Source organism: Hemicordylus capensis, chromosome 8 (genome assembly GCF_027244095.1).
Source record: "Hemicordylus capensis ecotype Gifberg chromosome 8, rHemCap1.1.pri, whole genome shotgun sequence".
Classification (NCBI taxonomy): domain Eukaryota; kingdom Metazoa; phylum Chordata; class Lepidosauria; order Squamata; family Cordylidae; genus Hemicordylus; species Hemicordylus capensis.
The window spans coordinates 28,683,257-28,706,978 of NC_069664.1; the positions used below are offsets into that span (position 1 = coordinate 28,683,257).

The 23,722-nt window shown below is 49.1% G+C and overlaps 1 protein-coding gene across 5 annotated transcripts in view; it reads left to right on the forward strand.

Moving 5' to 3' along the window:
• Positions 1–23,722, forward strand: part of NECTIN1 (nectin cell adhesion molecule 1) — a 183,265-nt gene that overhangs the window by 70,866 nt on the left and 88,677 nt on the right. The gene's annotated exons all lie outside the window — the stretch shown is intronic.

Sequence of the window (23,722 nt, forward strand, 5' to 3'; positions counted from 1 at the left end):
TTCCCAGACGTTGTTTACAATTCCCAGAATCCCCAGCTGCAATGGCTTTTGCTTGGGGGTTATCGGAGTCGTAGTCAGCACTATCTGGGAATTCCTGTTAGAGGGAACACCAATCCTGACACATTGCAGAGGATTCTGGGGCATCTTGTAGGACACATAAAAGAGCCCTGCTGGATCTGACCAAAGGCCTATCTCGTCCAGCACCATGCTTCTCACAGTGGCCAACCAGACACCTCTGGGAAGCTCAGAAGCAGGGCATGTAGCCAGTAGCCCTCCCTAGAAACTGGTATTGTGCCTCTGAAAATGGTATTTCTATTGAGCCATTACGGATAACAGACATTGAGAAACTTCTCCATAAATGCATCTAATCCCCCTGTAATGCTGCCTAAGATAGTAGTCGTCTCCACAACTTGTGGTAGAATTCCACAAACCATTTTGTGGTGTTGTTTTGCGCTTATTTGCAAAAATAGAAAACTTTGCAAGCAGACTGAGAAATGGCATGGAAAGGCACTCAGTATCATACTAATCTCAATTTTTGGAGGACATCAGGTCTCCAGAAGAAGTTAGGTCATCAGGTTCACCCATTCATAAAGCAATCAGCAGCTTCTTTTACTGTACGAAAGAGAGAATTTGTCGTATAATGAATAACTGCTCTCCGTGCTACACGAGTCATTTGATAATGCAGCACAGTATTTTGATAGGCAGTTAATTTAATCAATTTGAATAGATCCCAGATTTTATTTAGTCACTCGGTTTTACTGGGCTGGCATGCAACTTTCCAATGCTTGGCATAAATGATCTTAGCAGCAGTTAACGAGGATTCCAAAGACTAATTACAAGTTGTGTGATGGAGGCTTTTCTTTTGTATTACCTGAATCAGCTGTCAATCAATTTCATTAGATGTTCTTGAGATTTGATATTATTAGAGGGAGGGAACTTCTCTCTCTCTCTCTCTCCCTCTCCATTATATCTACACCATACATAATAGTGTACACTTTTATAACAGGGGTTCCCTATCTTTGGTCCCCATATGATGATGGACTACAACTCCCATCATCCCTTTCTGAGGATGATGGGAGTTGTAGTCCAACAACAACAGGGGACCGAAGATAGGGAATCCCTGCCCCATAAACTTCTCCCATCACCACCTGAGTCATTCCCCCGCTCCCAAGAGATAGAGCCCTAAATGCTAAGCTCTTCCTTGGCTCCTTGTGAGGTCTAGTGTTGCTAGTGACTGGACACAAGAACTTGTCCAGTGTGCTTCTTCAGCTGAAACATGAGAGGCTAAGATAAGTAGTGACAGGCAAACTGTCTTTCCAGGAAGCTTGTCTTCCCTGTCTGTCTCCGAGTACCCAGAGCCTAGTCTAAAAACCCACTAATCCAGGGGAAATTATGAGGTTCGTCTTCTCTTTCTCACCCCTCATGGAATCATTGGAATCATCAGTATGCTAATGCGCTAAGGGGTTGCAACAGTGGTGAAGCCTCTGGCAGTGATAGGTAGAGTTGAACTGATGTCACAGAAGGCTTAGAGGCAGGCAGGCCTCTGACTGTGATTGGCTGAGCTGCTCTGATGCTACAGAAGGGTGGTGTTGTGATAACAAGCACATGAATTGTCCCTGTTGCTGAGCAGGATGCACCCTGGTTTGCATTTGAATGGGAGACTACATGTGGACACTGTAAGATATTCCCCTTAGGGAATGGGGCTGCTCTGGGAAGAGCACCTAAGTTCCAAGTTTCCTCCCTGGCGGCATCTCCAAGATAGGGCTGAGAGAGATTCCTGCCTGCAACCTTGGAGAAGCCGCTGCCCGTCTGGGTAGACAATACTGAGCTAGATGGACTCAGTGTTCTGACTCGGTATAAGGCAACTTCTTATGCGCCTAAGAGAGCATGAACATTGTCCAATGCGGTCACATTGTGTGACCAGGTCACATTGAGTATGAAAGAAAGAAAGAAGGAAGGAACGAAGGAGAAAGAAAGAAAGAAAGAAAGAAATCAAATTCAACCACCTGTCATCCCTAAAGAATGCTCTTCTATCTCAATCACATTTACTTGGAGAAAAAACCCTTCATTCCAGTGATGTTTCTTATAATAATGAGGGTTGGAACAGGAAATGTAGCCCTTGTCTTGACAAGTTGAGTTGTTCTTGTGCTGGTTTCGAATGAAGGTATTGCAGTGTGTGTGCGTCAGCATTGTCAGGTTGAAAGTCAGATGGATATTTTTCTTTTAAAACAAAATCATCCTCCATCTTTGCCAGATCTCTTGCTGTGATTTGGGATGGAAGGACAGTCAACACTTTCGGCAATTGGCTTGTTCTCTCTCCTCCGTCTTCGTGGTCTCTCTCAGTGGTGGCAGGTGTGATTTTGTGGTTCAGAAAGCAACGCAAACCTAGATCTGAGACAGAGGAGTCTCTGCCGGGACTTCTCTACATTCTGTTGGGCAGTTTCCCTTCCCTTCTCCGGGTTCTGTTGCAGTGCTAGCCAAGGTTGTGTCTCTGCATTCTACAAGGAAAACATAGAGAGCCCTTTCTCACACACAGGGAGAAAGGGCAAGGGGGCTAGCGAGGAGCAAGCCTTAAAAAGCTTACCTCCCCGCAGACAACCAACCAAGGGCTCCCTCTTTGGTGGGTGGATCACCCACCCACACAGTTCCCGGCTACTGCAAGCGGACAGGGCTGGCAGACGATCACAGATATGATCATAGAGGTTCTCCTAACCTTGTTTTCGAAGGTGACTACAGAGGTGGGTTTTCTGCTGAGGCACTGCCAGGATTGGGCCTGATCCCGGTGGTACATACGCACAGGCAAAACCGGGCTGGGCTTCCTTAGCCCGGTTTTGCCTGTGCATGTCCATAGCTTCAGAGGGTAGGATGTGGGAAAGAATGTAGGATGTGAACCTGAGTGCAAGATCCAGATTTCGGAGAACATCAGTTTCAGTTGTAGTTGTTGATGTTTGTTGTTAAAGCAAGGTGTGGTGTTGTTTTATGTCTGCAGCCAAGACTGGCTTTCACAGTGTCTTACAATTAAAATACACATTATTCAGAAGGACAGGTTGGCTTTCGGAGTATCTGTGGTGGTTTCTCTGCTCTTTCCAGAGGAGAGGGGGTTTGTTAATCACTCAGCTCCTCCTCCCCAATTGGCCAGCCCTGAGCTCTCTTGTGTGGCTGCCACTTCTCCAGCTCTCACCTTCTGGGCCCCCTCGCCTTTCCCATCAGCCTGTAGCCCCACTACTGGATCTACCCACCTCTCATAAGGATCCAGGATTCACCCTCACCTGTGTTCCATTCTGTTGCCCAGCCCTCTTGGTGCAGATTATGATCTGGTGCAGTGTGACTGTGGAGTGAGCAGCTCCCCCTGAAGCAGTGATTGTGGGTGAGTCAGCTGCATAACCACGTTTACCCAAGCAGAAGATGACTCTGAATTTAAGATGGCCCCTTCAAACAGTAATATTTTTTGGGGGGAGGGATCTAGTCGGGGAAATACAGTATGTGGTGGACAAAGGAGTGTCGGGTGCGGTTGGGGGTCGGGAACTCCCACATTGTCTATCTCTTGAAATGCACATACATGCGCAGAGGCCAGGTCCGTGCTGGGGGTGCACCTCTGCACATGGGCTGCTGGGGGGAGTGTTGCTGCTCCACACTGGACTCAGGCAGCCTTGAGTAGCAGTACCACTGCCGGTAAGCACCTTATAACTTACTTGCCTTGGCTCTCGTGCCCCCGCCCCTGCCCACCCCCACCCCGGTGAAGGATTCCCCTTTGCTTGTAAAGGGAAATCCTCATCCTCACCAGATTCCCCTTTAGAATCCACTTTACATAGCCCCTCGAACCGTCGAATCGGTTCAAGCTGGTTTGGTCAGTTCAATCAAACCCGTTTGCAAACCAGTCTGAATTTGGTCCGAATTCGGACCGAACCATGAAAAACGATCCACACACACCCCTGTTACAGGCCCTTGTCGCTGTGGAGAGATGCTTAAAAATCTGTAGGCCATCCCTGGTGAAAGGCTGGGAAATGGGACTGGATATCAAGCGTTTGGGGAAAGTGGTGTGTCATTCCCAACGTGAGGAACCCTGGAGTCAAAACACCATTCTGAAAACCACTGCCCTGACTCATCCTGAGATTAAACCTTTCCTGCAGGTCATAGAGAGAGACCTCCAGATAGCCACAAGGACTGGCCATGTGAATATGGAGTCCCAGCTAACTCCTTGGGTGGCCTGGGGTGAGATGTTTCACCTTCCTGGGTGTTAGGTTTCCACATCTCTTAAAGAGGCCCTCTATTATTTCTCTGCCTCTCTGGGGTGCTGGGTGGATTAATTAGTGCATGTTTTGGAGGGAGAGGGAGAGAGAGATCTTTTGAAGAGGCAAAGCTCTCAGTAAATACTGAGTATTATTCTTTGGGGTGGAGCCGAATACAGGCAGAGACTGTTGGCTTAGTCGGTAGAGAAAGGTAGAGGAGAAGTTGGTTAGATGGGCAAAAATGGCAAACAGTTTGTGCTGATGAACTTTGAGAAGTGGCTGGAGACAGATGCTAGAGACTAGTTTGTCAGGCTGAGGTTCCACTTTGCCATGGGAAGCTTGAGGAGATGTCGAAATAGCAGCTAATCTAGTCTGGAAGGAGCGGGATGAAAGGGAAGGGGTAGAATGAGAAGACTCTTCAAACAGGCATCTCATCTCCCTCCCTCCATCCTGCCGTTCAAGCTGCCTGACCTGCCCATTTGCTCTTTTCCCCAAGCTCATTTGCAGATCACATATGGCTGCTCATGGCTGCATAGTGACCTATACAATGCTGTTGTTGAGGAGGAAGAGAATTTCAGAATGGTCCTCCCATTTTGCTACCCTTTTCAGATGTGTCAAAAAAAATGCTGTTGGGGATAGGCATTTTGGCTGTTTTCTGGGCCAAATATCAAGGGTGAGGGGCAGAAAATTCACCAGTGCTCCTCCAGATTGGTTGCCACCATTTTGATTGTCTTTGGCTTCCATACGTCATCACGTGGTATCATTCTGAGGAGTATTCTCGGGAAACTAAAATGGTTGTCACAACAGGGAGCAGCCAGGAGAGCCATCTGAGTTTACCCCCAACCCACTTTGCTTGAAATCCATCCCTGTAATGCAAAAGAGGGAGGCAGTTCCTCCCAGTTTCCCCTGCTGCCCCACCCCACAAATTTGGCTGAAAGTTCTCCTTTGAGATTTTTCAGCCCAGCCTTAACATCCCATTAATTTGTTTGTTCTGACCTGGTTTTCTGTCAAACACCCAATGACGGCTTAGAAAATTCCAGTGGGAAAAAAAAGTGAGATTGGTCTGATCCAGTAGGCTTAAGGTTCTTAATATAAATATTACAGACCGCCTCCTGAGTTCTGGATAATCAAAACCTTTTAGTGCTGATAGTTTTATTCCCTGACATGTTTCAAGGAGAGTGAACTCTTTCTCAAAGGTTAGTTATCAGAAATTCCACTTGGGAAACCGCAGAGAAAACTGGTGTGCAAAGGAGATTCGGCAATCGCTTTGGCCAACTTGCTTTCCATTGCTCAATAGCTTGGGCTGTCAGGAGGAAGTGTTTCCTTCCTATCACATCTTAAATCTCTTGTGCTACAACTTGAACTTGTTGGATGCAATCCAGGGGAGACGTAAGTGTGCTTAAGTCCCCCTGAAATCAACAGGCTTTAGCGGCTTAATCTGTCACTTAAATCACTTTGATTTCAATGGGACAGAGCTTGATTTCAAGTGGACGCTATTTCAGTGGGATTTAAGTGTACTGAATTGCATTTATTGTTTCTTGTCCTTTCCTCTGTGGCTGTTAAGCTGTTACTCAGTGGCTGGCTTTCACATGGGAGCTGTGTGAGTGACGCTGGACTACACTTCTCATCTCCCCCGGCCACACTGGCCAAGAAAGATGGGAGTTGTGGTCCAACGACATTTGGGGACCAAGTGTGAGTACTTGGGCCATTGTGGCAAGGGATCATGGGAGTTGTAGTCCAAAGCAGCTGGGAGCGTAGGTTGAGAACCCCTGTTCTAAGCTAAACTTGGCCACTTCCCTCAATATAGCATCCCCCATTGCCTTTTCTAGTTCTAAACCCCTTTTGGCCTCTCTTGCTTTCCTTTGAGTCCTCTTTCTTTGTTAAAGTGGGACAAACCAAACTGGGTGCAATGCTGCCCGCTGTCAAAAAGCCAGGCCTCCAGTGCTCTATATGTGCTCCAGTCCTTCAGAAACACAGGAGAATCTTAGTCGGTGGATGAGAATTCCTTCCAGATAGGCAACCTTCTCATTTTACAGAAGGAAGGATAACGATGGTTGCACAGCCGAGTCAGGGATGGGGGAGGAAACCGCACAGCTGGCCCTTCTTTGCCCCCACTGCCAGTTGAGTCAGCACAGTTTCGGCTTTTGTCACGCCTCCATTATGCTCTCAGATGACTCATCACTTTCACCAGCCAAATGTTGTGAGCTGCTGGCTTCCGGCTACCTCTCTCGTCTGCCAGCTCAGGGGATCTTTTTTTCATTGGGTCTATTTTTGTTTTCCAAGAGGGCTTAGAACCCTTTGTTTCGGAAACAATGTGGTCTCCTGGATTAGGAGTTTGTGTTGCTCCTCACTGAGCCCGTTTCCTCTACTCAGCCTTCCATTGTTCCTGGAGAAAGGGAAGTTGGAGTGGCGAGAAGCGGAAAGAGGAGTTGCATGAAATGGGCTCAGCCAAGCAGAGATGGCTGAAGCATGAGTAAGGGAGGGAAGTGATTGTATCTTGGATGTACAGCATGGGAATGAGAATTTGTGGCGTAAGAATTGGGCACCAAGATCAGTTGAGCTGAACAGGAATTGAGAACCGGCACTGAGTTGGCTCTAAGAGTTCAAGTCTGACATCTACCATCTACGTAAACTTTTGCCATATGTTTGTTTTTCTTTTAAGCCTTCTGGTCTGCTCGTCGGAAGGCTGGGGCATTTGCCACTGCCAAGCTGGCAAATGGATTGGTAGGTGCCTGCTGGTGGCAATAAGAAGATGAGGGCCGAGCAGCTCAATTGGAAACGACTGTGTGTGAGTGAGTGAGTGTGTGAGAAAGAGAGAGAGAGAGTGTGAGAGAGATGGCGGCGGGGGGGGGGCACCTGATTCAAACAGAAACAAGGCATGGCTTTCCTAGCTGCTGATTTGCTCACGGGGTGGAGGGCAAACCCTGGGAGCCAGCGCTGCAAAATAGAGAGCCTTTGTGTTCCCTTGCTGAGCTGTGGGCTTTGCTGTATCCCAGGAACATGTCAGCACTTTGGGAAGAGTTCTCAGCTCCCCATTTCTCAAGGGCAAATTCAGCCAGAATCAGGCAGCTGGTAGTTCCCAGGTCTCGCTTCGTAACCCCCTCACATTTGTAGAGGTATCTGCAGCAGAGATCTTGAACTCTGGACCCTGAAAGGGGCATCTGGGGGGGGCTCCATTTCTTGCACCATCAGACCATGGGGCTTTCTTTCAGGAATGGGCCATGGCTTCCCAATATGTGTGCACTGCAGGATGGGGCCTGTGCTTTCGGGATGGGGCATAGTTCGGTGGCATAACACCTGCTTTGCATGCAGAAGATGTCATGTTCAATCAGTGTTCCCTCTAACAGGGGTTCCCAGATGTTGTTGACTACAACTCCCAGAATCCCCAGCTGCAATGGCTTTTGCTTGGGGATTCTGGGAGTTGTAGTCAACAACATCAGGGAATCCCTGTTAGAGGGAACACTGTGTTCAATCCCTGGCAGCATCTCTAGGTATGGCTGGGAAAGACCCCTGCTTGAAACCCTGAAGTGCACCTGCCAGTCAGAGTAGGCTGTACTAAGCTAGATGGACCAATGGTCTGTCTCAGTAGAAGGCAGCTTCCTATGTTCAATGAAGTGTTTTCCCCGATGCAGACATGTGCTTTTGCACATGAGTGAAACACTGCAAAGCAAGTATCTTGATGCAGCCTATAAATACAATCACACGAGAATTACCCTTTTTTGCAGTGTTATGTTATTGCATTCAAGTATACAGGCAAATTGGTACAACACTACACAAGAAGAATCTTGTTGTAGTCATGTGTGCAATGAAAACAATTTTTCCCACTGTTTTATCCATTCCCATCAGTAACATAATGGGAGGGAAGATGCCAAGTGAAGGAAGTGAAAGCTGTAGCCATTTAGAAATTCCAAGTAGAATGGTGGAGTATTTCTGATGCACCAGTTTCACTGGTGTATTCTTGAACCAGTCCTCCTATACTGTGGGAATACAAGATTGTAATGTAAATATGGCGCCGTTGGGCAAGTTCAGACATCACGTGGAACCAAAGTTAAATCACAATTCCATGCAATATCTCATAGCCTCAGAAGTGTGCCCAATTCTCTCTCATGCCAGTTAGAAGAATTCTTCTTCTGAATGTGGTTAGAAACAAATCAAGATTGATCGCAACACCCAAACTGACCCAATCTGGGTTTTCCCCCTAGCCAAAGTGGTTGAAATAAACAGAAGTCTAACCCCAGGATTTGAACTGAACTAAAGATCTTGCTTTATTTCAGGCAACCTGGTCAGAACCACCCAGGATTGGTCAGTTTCAACACTATGATCAATCTTGGTTTGTTTCTGACCACAATCTGGAATTCTTCTGACGTGTGTGTGGGTAGGGGAGGGAGGGAGCATGCTCGGGGGCATGATGTGGAATGTCACAATGTCATCATTCATGATGTCTGAATCCTCCCATTCTGTGTCTTTGGGTCTTCTCCCCCACACCCGCCCCGTGCTATTCAGGTGACTGAGCACACATACAGTACATAGAGAATGTGGCAGAAAATGTCACACACACACACACACACACCCTTGTCTGTATAGTCCCTGCAAGTGGACAGATGTGTAGGTATCTTGCAGACAGTCAAATGCAGGGGTTCTCAGAAATGGCATTCTCAAAAATGGGTCCCAAGAAGTTGTTGGACTACAACTCCCATCAACTCAACACAAAGGCTACAGTGGTGGCTGGGGATGATGGGGGCAGTAGTCCAAAAGCATCTGGGGACCCCCATTTGAGAACCCCTGGCCTATTGAATGTGTGTAGGTCGGGGGCCAAGCTTGCCACTGCGGCCCCACTCACCTCCTGCACGCATGCACTGTACCCACAGGGCTCATCTGAATGGTGCTTCGGTTACATTTCCAAGGCAGCCCCTGTTCTGCGATCTAGTGCTTGAGAACCAAGTTCTTGCTGGCTAAGCAGTGTTTGAACAGGACTGGGATTCGCATGGCATGGCCACCCAGCTGAATGCTGCTGATTCACTAAAGAGCTCCTTCCTTGCTAGGCATCCAGCCTCTGACTAAGCAGGTGTGGCAAAGGTGTCATCTTGCGAGAGGGAAACAAGGGTGGCTTCTTCTTCCCTCTTCACTTCTTTGGGAACTCTTCCACTCCCCAGGACATTTCCCTAGAAGTGAAAGAAGCGTCTTCACCCAACACCTTGGCCAGATCCCAACTGTGGCAACTGCAGCCCAGCTCTTGACTTTTCTTCCAGCATTTCCGCTTGGATCCCAGATTCGGTCCTTGCCCGCTCACCAGTGCTGGAACACTGCCCCTCACCCTCCCTGCATATGCTGCATTTTCACCTGCTGTTAAATGCCCGTCGGGTTGGTGTCCTCCTCGTGCAGTGACTGCAGTCCATTGCCCGATAATAAGAACCCTAATGACATAAATGCCCCATATAAATATTCTGTTGGTAAGGTCAGTGGATCTGCCTACACAGTCTCTGCTTGGATTAGTCCACTGTGATGATGTTCTTATTAGTCCACTATGACGTTATACTTGCAGAACCACCATTGACTGAGATTCGGTAGGTGCCAAGGACAAGGGACGGGGCCTTTTTGGTTGTGGCCCCTTGGCTCTGGCGTGCCCTCCCAGAAGAACTTTGCCAAGCTTCCTCCCTTAGGGTTTTTAGAAAAGATCTTGAAAGTTACTTATTTAGAGAGGCCTTTTAATGTGTTTTGTTACAGCCTAATGGGTTTTTAATTCTAATTTGGTTTGTTTTGGTTGCTTTTCTTCTACAGTGTATTTTATTTGTTTGATCATGTTAAATTTTCTATTACTTTTATGAGTATTGTATTGGAGGGGCGAGATAGATGGGGCTGGCAGACTGTGGGGCTCCCAGCCAGCTTTGCAAAGAGGGAGGGGAGGGGGATCTCCTTAATAGGGGTTCCGGGGGGTGGGGCAATGCCTCCCGGCACCCCGATCTCCACACTGACTGCAGAGGCAGCTGCTCGTCTTGGCGTGCGATCTCCGCTCCCAGACGTGATGTAAAAGCAGTGTACATAGAAAAGGAATGAGAGGGTTCCCTGTCGCAGAAGGTTTCACAGTACGAGGAGATGCCAGGTGGACCCCACAACTAGGGAAATGGTGCTGCCGCTGGATAGGAAGAATTTCTCTCCTCTAGTGCTAAATAGTAGAGTCCCCGCTTTGGAAGCTAACTCTTGGGCCAGTTAGCAAGGGTTGCCTTCCTACCCTCCTTTGCAGACTCCCTGGAGGTATCTGGTTTGCCACGGTGGGAGGAGGATTTTTCTCTCGATGGGCATCTGACCTGATCCAGCAGGGCTCTTCTTGTGCAGAGAAACTTTTATGGTGGAGGAAAACCCTTGCCTTACACCCACTGCAGCCTTTGGGGCATAAGAACGGCCTTATTTTGGATTCCCCAGAATGAGGCGTCCCATGTCCTAGCTCCCCTTGTGTGTGGTGGGGATGAGCAGAACGTGCCTCATGGTAGCAAGCGTGAATTGTCCCCTTTGCTAAGCAGAGTCTGCCTTGGTTTGCATTTAGATAAGTGACCACATGTGAGCATGCAAGATATCCCCCTTAAGGGATGGGGCTGTAACTCAGTGGTGGGACATCTGCTTGGCATGAAGAAGGTGCCAGGTTCAATCCCTGGCAGCATCTCCAGGTAGGGCTGGGAAAGACTCCTGCCTGGAACCCTGGAGAGCCTCTCCCAGTCAGTGTAGGTGATACAAAGCTAGATGGGCCCATGGTCTGACTCGGCATAAGGCAGCTACCTCTGTTCCAGTGATCACATTTCCTTTCCATGCAGATATGTTTTGTAAGTACCTTTAGAGTCATGATAGCCAGTGGGGTGGGTGGGTGGGGGGGAGAATGCAGATTGCTCATGTCAAGGCTTCTCCCTTTCCCCTTGTCTTCAGAGCTGACTCACCAGCGGGTCGTTCCCCCCCCCGCCCCCGTTTGTGTGTCTCTGAACCCAATGGCCCGTCCATCAGCAAGGTGTGTTATTGCCACATCCCTCACCGGGGCAATGCTAAGATGTCCCAGTGCTTCATGCAGTGCCTCCGGGGCATGGACAAGCAGGATGAGTGATCTGGGAACGAGAGTGAGAAACCAGCAACCTTCGGAGCCTGTGGGAAGTTGTGCAAATCAGCATCGGGGCCACGTGGTTCCTCCTAACAAAGAGGCATTGATTTGATGCTCAGCGGAGGCAGCCAGGAACAGAAATCTCCTCTTTCGTAGTGATTGGAGATCATCTAAGCAGGCTTAGGAAGTGAGACTCTTGATAGCAAAGTGCAGAGATGGGAACTCTTTTAGCCCAAGTAGTTAGGAAAGGCACCCGTTCTAGCTTTGCTGCTTTCAGATTCGGCAGGAGTTGTTTGCATCTCTTGCACCTACCAGCTGTGATCAAAGCAGCTACAACATCCAGGTTGCCGGAGATGAGCAAAATTAACTGCCCTCCTCAGAAGTGAAGCCGGGGCAGTGCAGACAGAACTGCAAAATAGACTCCGAGCTCGCGCGATGTATTGTGTCAGCTGCTAAAACGGCATCCAGTTATGTTTCCTTTCCAGTCTGGCATCAAGGTGGCACATGGAAAGTGGGTTATTGCTACTCGGAGGCTTAGTTGTGGCAGCTGGCCAGGCAGTGGAGCAAAACTGCAGCTGCTCATTGCACGCACGCACACATACACACACCCCTTTCCCCTCTTTATTTTGTGTTCACTGCAGCTTTCTCCAAGTAAGTGTCCATAACAACAACAAATATTTATATACCGCTTTTTAACAAAAGTGTCCAAAGCAGTTTATATAGAGAAATAATAAATAAACAAATAAGACTGATCCCTGTCCCCAGAGAGCTCACAATGTAAAAAGAAACATAAGATAGACACCAGCAACAGTCACTCGAGGTACTGTGCTGGGGGTGGAGAGGGCCAGTTGCTCTCCCCCAGCTAAATAAAGAGAATCACCATGTTTAAAAGGTGCCTCTTTGCCAAAGTTAGCAGGGAGTTAGCATAAGATTGCAACCTCCGGCTCCTGTGCAGTTTGAAGCTATTTCAAGAGTTGAAAATCAGAGTCCAGCAATAAGATCAGCCTGAATGTGCATGACATGGGTGAACAGTTGAAGATAAAACTTCATGTTTTGGATAGCTTCATGGAGGAGAGGTCAATCATTGGCTACTAGTTGGAGGGCTATAGGCCACCTCCAGCCTCAAAGGCAGGATGCCTCTGAGTACCAGTTGCAGGGGAGTAACAGCAGGAGGGAGGGCATGCCCTCAAGTGCTGCCTGTGGCTTCCAGCAGCATCTGGTGGGCCACTGTGTGAAACAGGACTAGATGGGCTTCCTTGGGCCTGATCCAGCAGGGCTGCTGTTATGCTCTAATGTTCTTAAAAGCGTCTGGCCTTGAGCGGTGCCTGGATAAAACTGCATCTGGGACCCACTACTTTTTGGAGGAAGAGTGGGGTAGAACAGAGCCAAAAAACGTCCCTCAGTCTTACCACCTGATTAACAGGTGGCAAAACTGGAAAGTGTTTGGGTAAGTTTTAGAGGGACACATCTGTTACATGACCAGGGGTGATGCTCCTCTCAGCTGGTGGACACCATTTCCTCCCACAGTTATTTAGGGATCATGCCCTGCCCAACTTCGATGCTCCTACAGATGCTGGAGTACCCAGAAATGTTGGGGGCAATATGCTAAATCATTGTAAACCGCTTAGAGAGCTTCTAGCTATAGAGCGGTATATAAATGTAAGTGCTATTGCTATTGCTATTGCTATTGCTACAACTCCCATCATGCCTGATTATTGGCTACCATGGCTAGGGGTGATGGGAGTTATAGTCTAGAAACAGCTGGAAGGCCAAGGTTGTGCAGCCCTGCCCTAGAGCAGAGATTCTCAACATTGGGTCCCCAGATGTTATTGGACTTCAGCTCCCATAATCCCCAGCCCCAGTGCCCTTTGTTTGGGAATTATGGGAGTTGAAGTCCAATAACATCTGGGGACCCAACGTTGATAATCCCTGCCCTAGGGTGTCATTGCAAGGGGGATTTTATTTGGGGGCATGGGGGGGGATGATGATGACCAGAGAAGGGGTGGAGTAACTGTGAAAGGGGCAGTGAAGTAGACATAATGTGAATAATGGGGTCATATCCTCAGTGCACGTCTCCAATCCAAGCTGCTAATTCTCCCAAGATAACATTCTGCTCTGACCTAGTATAAATAAAACAAATATCTAGGGTCTTTTTTAAAAAGGTTCCTCTTTTTTAAGGGAGAGAAGAAAAAGCAGACTTAATTAACAACCATGACTTTAAAAAAAACAAATTCCAACATCTTGGGCCAATTTTGTCTTTTTCATTTTTCAGCCTTTTAGTGGCACATATGGGGGTGTGGTACATATCCTCCCCCCACCCCTAATAAAATGAAAGAAAGCTGCAGGGCTTATCTGCATGAATTACTGTGTTGTGGGAATTTTTTTCTTTTTTTAACAACTATCACAGGATTCTCGGGAAAATCTCCCAAGCAGGCTGAGCCACAGAAGAGTGGGTGGTATTCACGGAAGCAGTATTCATGAGAGTCTCTTCTGGGGTTTTGGAGCAATAGAGATTTCCCATTTCAGATTACAGAGCAAAGGTTTGGCTTCCGGGTTTGGGAAGTGGTAGAACCGTGACCTTCGAAACCTCCAAATCCAGGCCATGCCCACAATAGCAGCAGAGGTTTTCCTGCTTTGAGCCTAGTTTTCTACACCTGGATTGGAATTGGGAAATGTTGCTGGGATGGGGCCGCAACTCAGTGGTAGCGCATCTGCTCTGCATGCAGAAGGCCCCAGGTTCAGTTCTTGGCAGCATCTCCAATTGGGCCTGGGAAAGACTCCTGCCTGAAACCTTGAAGATCTGCTGCCAGTCAGTGTAGACAGTCCTGAGCTAGAGGGACCAAGAGTCTGACTCAGTTTCATGTAGCTTCCTGTATTCCTAGGCAGCAATCTGGGATGGCAAGCATGAGAGATGCCAGTCATTTCAGCTACTTTTGAAATTAAAAACATCTTAGAGGCAACATGTTTGTTTTGATTTGCTTATATGTGGGTTAAATAGATACAGACTTATAGTTCCAGGCATGCAAATTTATCGCTTCATATGCTGGGGATAAATCTTGCCTGCAGATTAGGCATCAAAATCATGGAAAGGGCTACAAGTGTGATTAAAATTCAGTCGTCAAATTTGAACACATAGAAGAGATGCTGGCACCTGGGGTACCCTTTTGATGGCCTTGGGTGGAGGCACCCTGGAGACTGCGGGGGTGGGGGCAGCATCTGAACCCTGGGTGTCTTTTGGCTTTGCATCCCATAATGGTTCACCAGGAAGAGCAACTGAGCACAAAACTCTGAGCACAAAATCTCCGTGTTTGTCTCTGGCAGTTTTTACAATCTGCAAATGCAACTTAGAAAGAAGCAGGCTTGTGGAACATGTCTGGTAGAAAGAGGCATGTTTGCGGTGATTGGTGTTATTTATCTATCTGTCTGTCTATCTATCTATCTATCTATCTATGCATGCATGCATATATTTTTATCCCACTTTTCCTCTAAGAAGCCCAGCATGGTCATTTGTCCTCACAACCACCCTGCCAGGGAGATTAGGCTGAGAGAGAAGTGACTGGCCCAGAGTCGCCCGGTGCGTTTCTTGGCTGAGTGGGGATTTGAACTCGTGCCTCCCCGGTCCTAGCCCAACACTCTGACCACTACACCACACTGAATCTCGTGCTTTTCATTTTGCTGGATGTGGCTGAGATTTGGGACGTGGGTTTTCTCTGAGCAGGATGTTGATCCCGGGGCAGAGCATTGCCCTGGAGGATGTACCTCGCGAGCAAGGGCATCAGGGGAGATCCTAAAGCTCCCTGTGTGCCTCCAGCCCGCTCCCCAGACAGCTCAAGAGCGGCCCGCATTCCTTCGCGCGAACCAACGAGAGCTTCAGAGCCAGTCAGTCTGCCTGCACAGGTGATGCGCGCAAAACCACTTCAGATGCAAAGCCGGAGGAAGGAGGGACACCGGCTCTGCTAATGAAAGCTTGGCACCAGCGCGTCTCCAGCACTCAGTGGCTTCTTGGCCCTGAACACCGACGCGGGAGAGGAGAGCTTGGCCGGGCGTGCTCTGGTGCGCCTGGCTCATTGAGCAGAGTGCTCTCTTGGCTGGTGGGCCCCCTCTGAGGGCGGCAGGAGAGCAGCCCCTGGGGACCCAGAGAGGAGGCTGCAGGCTGAACTGGCTGCCCCCTGGTTCTTTCAGGCCTCTCTCTCTCTCTCTCTCTCGGATCTGAGAGTTGCCACGGCCTTCCTCTTCCCCTTCCCCAGAGACAAGTACTGGGCTTGGTCTCCTCGTCACTCACGGAGTCTGCAGTGGGCCCAGGGAGTTGGGGAGCTGTCAGTCACAAAGGCTGGGCCGGGGGGAGAGAGCTCACATTGAGCGTGCGTATCGTTCAGCGGCTGTGATGGTGAGCCACAGCTTGCCTGTGTGCATGAGCTGTCGCAGGTAGAACACCATCAGAGGGACTCCCCGTTCGCCTTGCTTTGTCTCCGAGGGCAGCGCAGTTCTGGAAAGGCTCCATTTGCACATTCAGCGGCCACATCCAGAGACGACATGAAGGGTTTCGAGTGCATGTGTGAGGGGCCGCTTGCCAGGGGCCCCCTGGAGCTGAGCCTGCTTCACGGCTTGCTTGCTTCCTTGCTGTTGCTTCTGCCATTCTCTTCCCTGGAGACGCCCACTGGGGCTTGGCAATATTGATCTGAGTCCAATGCATGCCTGCATTCCAGATCCTGCAAGCCAGGACATGGGCGACCCCCTGCTCCCGTGGAGAGCCCCATAGGTTTCGGATGCAGCGGGTGGAAGCTTGGTTTCCGGAGTGGTGGCTGCATTCCTCTGCTCCCTTTCCCCTTGCAGACTCGAACTGTGGAATGTGCTGTTTGCAGAGCAGGGGCATGCGGGAGCTTGACAGAGCCTGTCGCAAGCCAGCTGCATGGGAAGGAGCTGCTTGCAGGGCCTATCCCTCCTCCGCTGGTGCATGGCTTGCACTGGCATCCTTGGAGAGAGGACCCTCGCCCCCCCCCCAGCTGCAGGTCAGGCTTCTCCAGGGAGGCTAGCTGCTTCTGCAGGGCTGTAGCGAAGGGGAAGGCAGAGGTGCCTTTCCAGATTCTTCCAGGGCTCCTCCAAGAATGTCCAACTTCAATGCAAAAAGAGGCCTCTTTTATAACTCTGCTAAATCTAGAGGGGAGACCTGCAGACAGCTTCCTGCCCAATTGCCTGGCAAAGAGTCTGCCTGCCCCCATCTTCCAGAGTGCCGGCCAATGGGTGCAAGAGAGCTGAGGTGATGGGCAGTACTCGAGCAGCTTTTAAGAATTATTTTAGCCTGCGCCCTTAAATAACTTTGAACTTAGTTGGCTCCTTTTGCTTTTTCACAAAGGTTTCTTGTGGCCCCACAGACCGGGTGGCCTCTCTCCCAGGGACAGCCTGGTTAGGAATATAGGGAGTGACATTATACTGAGTCAGACGATTGGTCCAGCTGGCTCCGTTTTGTCTTCACAGACTGGCAGCCGTTTCTCCACGGTCACAGGCAGGAGTCTCTCTCAGCCCTCTCTTGGAGATGCTGCCAGGGAGGGAACCTAGGAACTTCCAAGAGTGGCCCCATCCCCTAAGAGGACTATCTCACAGTGTTCACATTTAGCTCCCCATTCAAATGCAAACAAGGGCAGACCCTGCTTAGCAAAGGGCACAATTCATTCCTGCTGCACCTGTATTCTGCCAAAGACAGCCACAGGGCTCTGTGGGCACCAGGAGTCAACACAGACTCTGCAGCACACTTCACCTTTACTTTACCGCAAGACCAGCTCTCTTCCCAAGGTTGCCCAGGCTAAAGGACGTCTTTCCTTCTATCAAAGTGCTCCAGCCTCCTGGTGATTTTGGTTTCCCTCTTCTGCACCTTTTCCAGCTCTACAACATCCTTTCTGAGATGTTTCCGCCAGAACTGTACGCTGCATCCCAAGTGTGACCGCACCATAATTGTATACGGATGTTGTAATACTGGCAATTTTGTTTTCAAGCCCTTTCCAAATAATTCCTGACATGAGATTTAGGGGCTTAGAGAGCTAAGAATGGGCAGACACGTTTCTTCTCTCTTTTCTTTTCCTTTCCTTTCCTTTCTCTTCAGCTAAGATATTCCGAGCATGGTGTTTGCAAGGTTGACAAAGGTTGGAAAAGAGAGCTGGTCTTGCGGTAGCAAGCACGATTGGTCCCCTTAGCTAAGCAAGGTCTGCCCTGGTTGCATGTGAATGGGAGACTTGATGTGTGAGCACTGCAAGATATTCCCCTCAGGGGATAATGGAGCTGCTCTGAGAAGAGCAGAAGGTTCCCAGTTCCCTCCCTGGCAGTGTCTCCAAGATAGGGCTGAGAGAGACTCCAGCCTGCAACCTTGGAGAAGCCGCTGCCAGCCTGTGAAGACAAGACTGAGCTAGATAGACCAATGGTCTGACTCAGTATATGGCAGCTTCCTGTGCTCCTCTGTTAAAGGTTACAACTGCACTTGCTTGGGAGTTCTCTCCCAAGTTCCCAAGCAAGCTGCTAAGCAAGCTGCTAGTCCTGTTGAGTTCAGAGTCTCTCATGATGGTGCTTTTGAGCAAGCGGCTGAGTCGATTTTGCCTTCCTGGCTGGGCATCAAGAAGCAGGGGTGGGACCGGCGCGGCTGAACGCCATCTCCCCAAAGCCTGGGAGAGCGAGGAAATGTGGAGAGCAGGGAGGCTGTTCCCAGGCCTCCTCCTGCAAGACGGCTCCTGCTTGCCGGCATGCCCCCACACGCTCGGGGAGCCGTAAGCCCTTAGGAGCCAGGATGCTTGGCAGGCACACACTCACCTTTTGCAGACAAAACTTGCTCCTCAGCAGGGAACAGGAGTGGAGTGACAGCCTTCTGGAGGAGAGCAGAGACTTGTTGCAGTCCACGCTCCCTCTCCGGTGATGCTTCTCCTGGAGGCCTCTTGATGGCTGGGGACCCCCGACATTCCAAGGAGGGGTGGGAGAGAAAATAACGAAGACTCCCCACCCAGGCAATCCAGATTCCGCACTCATGATGCAAATAGGCGACCTTAGCAAGATGCGTCTTAATTTATGTTACGATTATCATTATGTTCTAGCGCCCACCTTCCTCAGAGACTTCAGTGTGCAGAACAACAGCAACAAATACGTATATACCGCTTCTCCACAAACGTTTCCAAAGCAGTTTACATAGAGAAGTTGCAAATGAATGAATGAATAAGATGGCTCCCTGTGCCCAAAGGGCTCACAATCTAAAAAGAAATGTAAGAGAGACGCCAGCAACAGTCACTGGAGGGGTACTGTGCTGGGGGTGGAGAGGGCCAGGACTCTCCTTCCCCCTAATCTTATCCGCACAACAGCCCTGTGAAGTAGGATAGGCTGAGAGAGAGTGACTCGCCCAAGATCATCTGGTGAGCTTCATAGCTGAACGGGAATCTAAATCCAGTTCTCCCCAGTCTGGAAATGAAGTACACTAAGCTCTTTCTCATCCTGCAAAAGCTCTCTGCTATTTTGTATGGGTTATTCTGTTCTCTGATCTCTCACTCGCTCTCGCTAAGCATTTATATATTTTGGAAACAGCGTATGTTTTCCTGGGATGCCAGTTTTCATAGGAACATAGGAAGCTCCCCCCCTTGTACCAAGTCAGACTATAGGTCCATCTAGCTCAGTATTGTCTACACAGATCGGCCGCAGCTTCTCTGAGGTTGTCTCTCTCAGCCCTATCTGGAGATGCTGCCAAGGAGGGAACCTGGGACCTCCTGCATGCAAGCATTAAGGATGTGCACGTGCATGGAGGCCATGTAGATGCCAGTGCCGTGCAAGTGGTGCTGGGGGGGGGGTGCACCGCAGCAGCAGCAAGCTGCAGTGAGCAGCAAAAGAGCAGGTACCAACCTGCTGTCCTCACTTTTAAAGGTGCCCCAGCTGAGCTTCAGATCTGTGCATGAATTCACGAACATCTCTAGCAAACAAGCAGATGCTCTTCCTGCGATTCTCTTTATTTAGCAGGGGGAGAGCAACTGGCCCTATCCGTCCCCAGCACAGCATCCCTACAGTGGCTGTTGCTGGATGTCTATCTTATTTTATTTATTTACTTATTTACTGACTGATTGATTGATTGATTGATTGATTGATTGTTGAACTTCTATATCGCCTTTCATTCAAACAATCTCAAGGCGGTTCACACAGAGGTTAAAACAAGACTACAAAAATTACACAATTAAAACATCAGCTAGAATATAAAAATACAGATCTGATTAAAAGATTTTTTAAAAGTGCAATATAGATTGTGAGCCCTTTGGGGACAGTGAGCCATTTATTTTATTTATTTGTTTATTTATTTATTTATTTAGTTATTTATATGTAAACTGCTCTAGGAACTTTTTTTTTTAAGCGGCATATAAAAATTCATCATATTCGTATTCCCAGAGCAGCCCCATGCCCTAAGGGGAATAAACTTACAGTATTTACATGTAGTCTCCCATTCAGATGCAAACCAGGGCAGACCCTGCTTAGCAAAGGGGACAATTCTTGCTTGCTACCACCAGAACAGCTCTCTTCCCATGTCAGCAGGTGCACATCCTTGCTTAGAGATGTGTGTATATCGTGTCTCTATGTTTGTGTGCGTGCTCGTCAGAGCGTCTGCCTTGTGAAAACTCCTCTAGAACTGCTGACACAGGGCTGAGCTATGAAACAAGGAGTCCCTGGTTCAAATCTTACCTGGGCTGCGAGTTCATGAGGTGGCTTTCCACAAGCCACTCTTGCAGCCTCAGCTCCCCATCAGCAGTATCTATCTATCTACCTACCTGTCTGTCTATCTATCTATTTAACATATTTCTATACCACCCAAAACTTGCATCTCTGGGCGGTTTACAATTACAAGTATGGGAATCCGGAGACTGACCTGCTTGACAAGGATGTCATACAAGCACAAGACACTGTGTGCAAGCCACTTTCAACACTTGGGGCACTCCCTAAGCGCCAAGTGTGACTAATGACCCCTGGCACACCACCACCACCACCACCACCACCCACAGTCCTTCACCTCTCCATGGTCCCAGAGCTCATTGGCAGCGTGTCGGCTCTGCATGCAGAGGGCTCTCGAGTTCAGCTGATCTCATTGCATTCTGTTCAGCCCAAGACTGGTCGTCTTCAAAGACTATCCCGGGGTGTCAGTGTAAACCGCCCTGAGCCACTTTAGGCAGGGCAGCATATAATAAAACAGAATGAATGAATGAATAAATATAATGTTGCGGTTCCTTGGCCGCTTCTTATGCATTCTTCAGCAAGATCGGTCAAGGCAGGCAAGCTTCCCTGCATGACCACTGACGACAAGCCCACAATCAGCCTTCCCTACTCCATTGTAAGAACCTCAGAAGAGCCCTGCTGGATCGGACCCAACGTCCATTAGTCCAGCATCCCCATCATTCCCCCACAGTGGCCAACCAGGTACCTTCAGGAAGTTCACGCCAGCAACTGATATTTGGAGATAAACTGCCTCTGATCATGGGCAGTCCATATGAATCCGGCCAAAGGTCCTCCTTCCCATATTGACCAAGTAGCTGCTTTGGGGAAGTCCACAGCCAGGGCGTGAAAGCAATAGCTCTCCCCTGGTGTCTAATCTCTTTTCCTGTGCATTGACAGAGAGACTCAAGAAACCTGCCCAGCACAGGGGAAAAGGAAGCTGCCTTACGCTGAGTCAGACCCTTGGTCCCTCTAGCTCAGTATTGTCTACACTGACCGGCAGCAGTTCTCCAAGGTTCTAGACAGGAAGCTGGAGGTGCTGCCAGGAACTGAACGTGGAGCCTTCTGCGTGCAAAGCGGAAAGGATGTCATGTGAATCCACTTTGGCATCACCTAGATCCTCTGCATTGATGCCCAGGGATTCTGTGACGGATATCATGGCCTCCACTACAAACGTGTTGCTGCGGAAAGGATCCCTGGGAAGTAGAGATGTAGAAACACCAGGAGCTTTCCCAGACAGTAGGCTTTACCTCAGGTTAACTGCGAGGCTTTACTGCGAGTTCAGGGCATATCGAATACTCCGATGCAAAAAGCGGATTTTGTTGCCGTGGACATAAATCGGGCTAGGCTCTAATACGTGGCGGGGGGGTGACCCAAATCGTATGTGGAGTGCCCTCTGATATGTCTCCTGGACTTTGAGGTGGATCTGGCTTATATGTGAGCTAGAAGCCCCTTCTGGGAATGCTCCGGGCTAGACTACAGGAGAGAGAGCGGAGAGGAAAAGGCATTTGCTATCCTCCTGCAACCAAGAGGGCACTGACTTGTATTACTCCCCCCACAATAAATAATAATCACCTTTCAGTGCCACCTCCCTGCTGTGGCTGCCTGCCTCTCCTTCCTCCCTTCTTATCTGGGTCTCCCTGTCACTTTCCTCTCTTTCTTGTTCTTCACCTCCTTTCCTCCTTTCCACACTTTCTTCTCTTCCCAGGCGCTTCCTTTCTGGGAGGACTCGCTTTTCCAGTTCTCTGCTTTGCCGTCCATTGCACTGTTTTAAATATAAATACCAGCTGTATAATTATTGGAGTGTTATCTCCAAACACCCAGATTAGGCAAAGACGTAGGAGCAGCATCGGGTTTTGGTGGCGGCGGCGGCGTGTGTGTGAAGACGGAATTTAAATGTTGATTATCTTGTGAGAGGCTCCTCTATTGGGTGGGGGAACCTGAGATCAATGAATGACAATAATTTGAAAACCCCTAATGAGGCCAGTTTTATCCGCAGAACCTCATAATAAGGCTCCCACAAACCTGCCTAGTTCATTCTGCAGAGCTAGTCATGGGGAAGTACTAAATCCTGGCCCTTCATCCTTGGAACATCTCATCCCTTTGACCAGCCATCCCACACCCATTTTCAAACATATCCTTGCGGCTATTAGAGTGAAGGAGCTTGCTAGGAAAGGAAATACCCAAATAAATGGGTGCATCAGCCCTTCAGGACTAGAAACTTGGTTGCCGCAGTAGGTTTGTGGGTGAGTTAGGCAGACCAAGTGCATCGTAGGCCAATGGACTTCTGTTCGTATCTTTATCTATAGGTCGTGTGGGTCAGCTTCACACAGGCATGTGTATCCTTTGATAACTCAACCTATGCGGCTGGTTTGTGCATTTGTTTGTTTTGTTAATTGCATGTTTGTACCGCCCCGTATACAAATCTCTGGGCGGTTTCCAGGTTAAAACATAAACAGCAGTTAAAACATTAGAAGACGGTTCTCACGGCCAGAGATTCCTGGCTAGGAGAGGCTTAACCCAGGAATCTCTGGTCGTTTAGGGCATCGGGAGTCCTCCCAACACAGCAGCTCCCAGCCTGGTTAGCCCAGATCTGCTACCCGGGCTGAAGTGAGGTGGAAGCAAAAGGGAGCCCGCCCTACCTCAGTGTCGCCACTGCTTTTAAACTGCTCCCAGGTGGGTGGCAGCCATATTTACCATAAGGTTTTGAGGCTTGTGAGGCCAGGAAGAGCAGCACTGTTGCTGTACTGAGGGCCGCCTCTCCGCTGCTCGCACAGTGTGTTGTGGGATACTGGAGGACCCAGCTTGGTTCTTCACACACACCCGGTCTCAGCAATCGAGATTGCTGGTGCCATTCGTGTGGGCACACGAGTGGCAGAGCCACGAATAGGCTGTAATCATCTGGGAGCCGGAAGGTAGAATCCTGACTTGCTGCCAGCTCGTCCCCACCGGTGTTCCCTCTAACAGGAGTCCCCAGATGTTGTTGACTACAACTCCCAGAGTCCCTAGCCAACAGCCATTGCAGCTGGGGATGCTGGGAGTTGTAGTCGACAACATCTTGGAATCCCTGTTAGAGGGAACACGGGTCCCCACCCAAATCTGGTTGTGTGAACAAGCCCTAGATCATTTAAAATAGCTATCAATGAAACATTAAAACATTATGAACTAAAAACCTGATACAAGAAGTGTAACAGCCAGAGGGGTGTGTGTGTGTGTGTGTGTGTGTGTGTGTTTGTGTGTGTGTGTGTGTGTGTGTGTGTGTGTGTATGTGTTCTGGTTTTGTTTGGGAGTTTGTTCCAGAGCATATATACATGCAAGGCTCTGCATTTTAGCCCTATCCGCAATTTGTGCATAGTGCACACATAATGTTCAGCGCATGTACAGTAGCGCCCTTCCTATTTGTACCCTGCATTTGAGGGGGCTGTGCCCAGCTTCACCTTTAACGTGAACACATGCACAGCAAAAGCATGTGCGCATGTACAAACACCTGTATGCACACACAAAATACTAAACTTGTTCACACAACCATTTGAATCTAATGAGGGCTACTGACATTAGCGCGCGTGTGTGTGTGTGTGTGTGTGTGTGTGTGTGTGTGTGTGAACCCATGCCAAGATGGGTATTTCAGATTCATCTCAGGACATAAACCATCTTGGTGAGGGCTCGTGGGAACCGTCTGCAAGCCAAGAGAATTAAT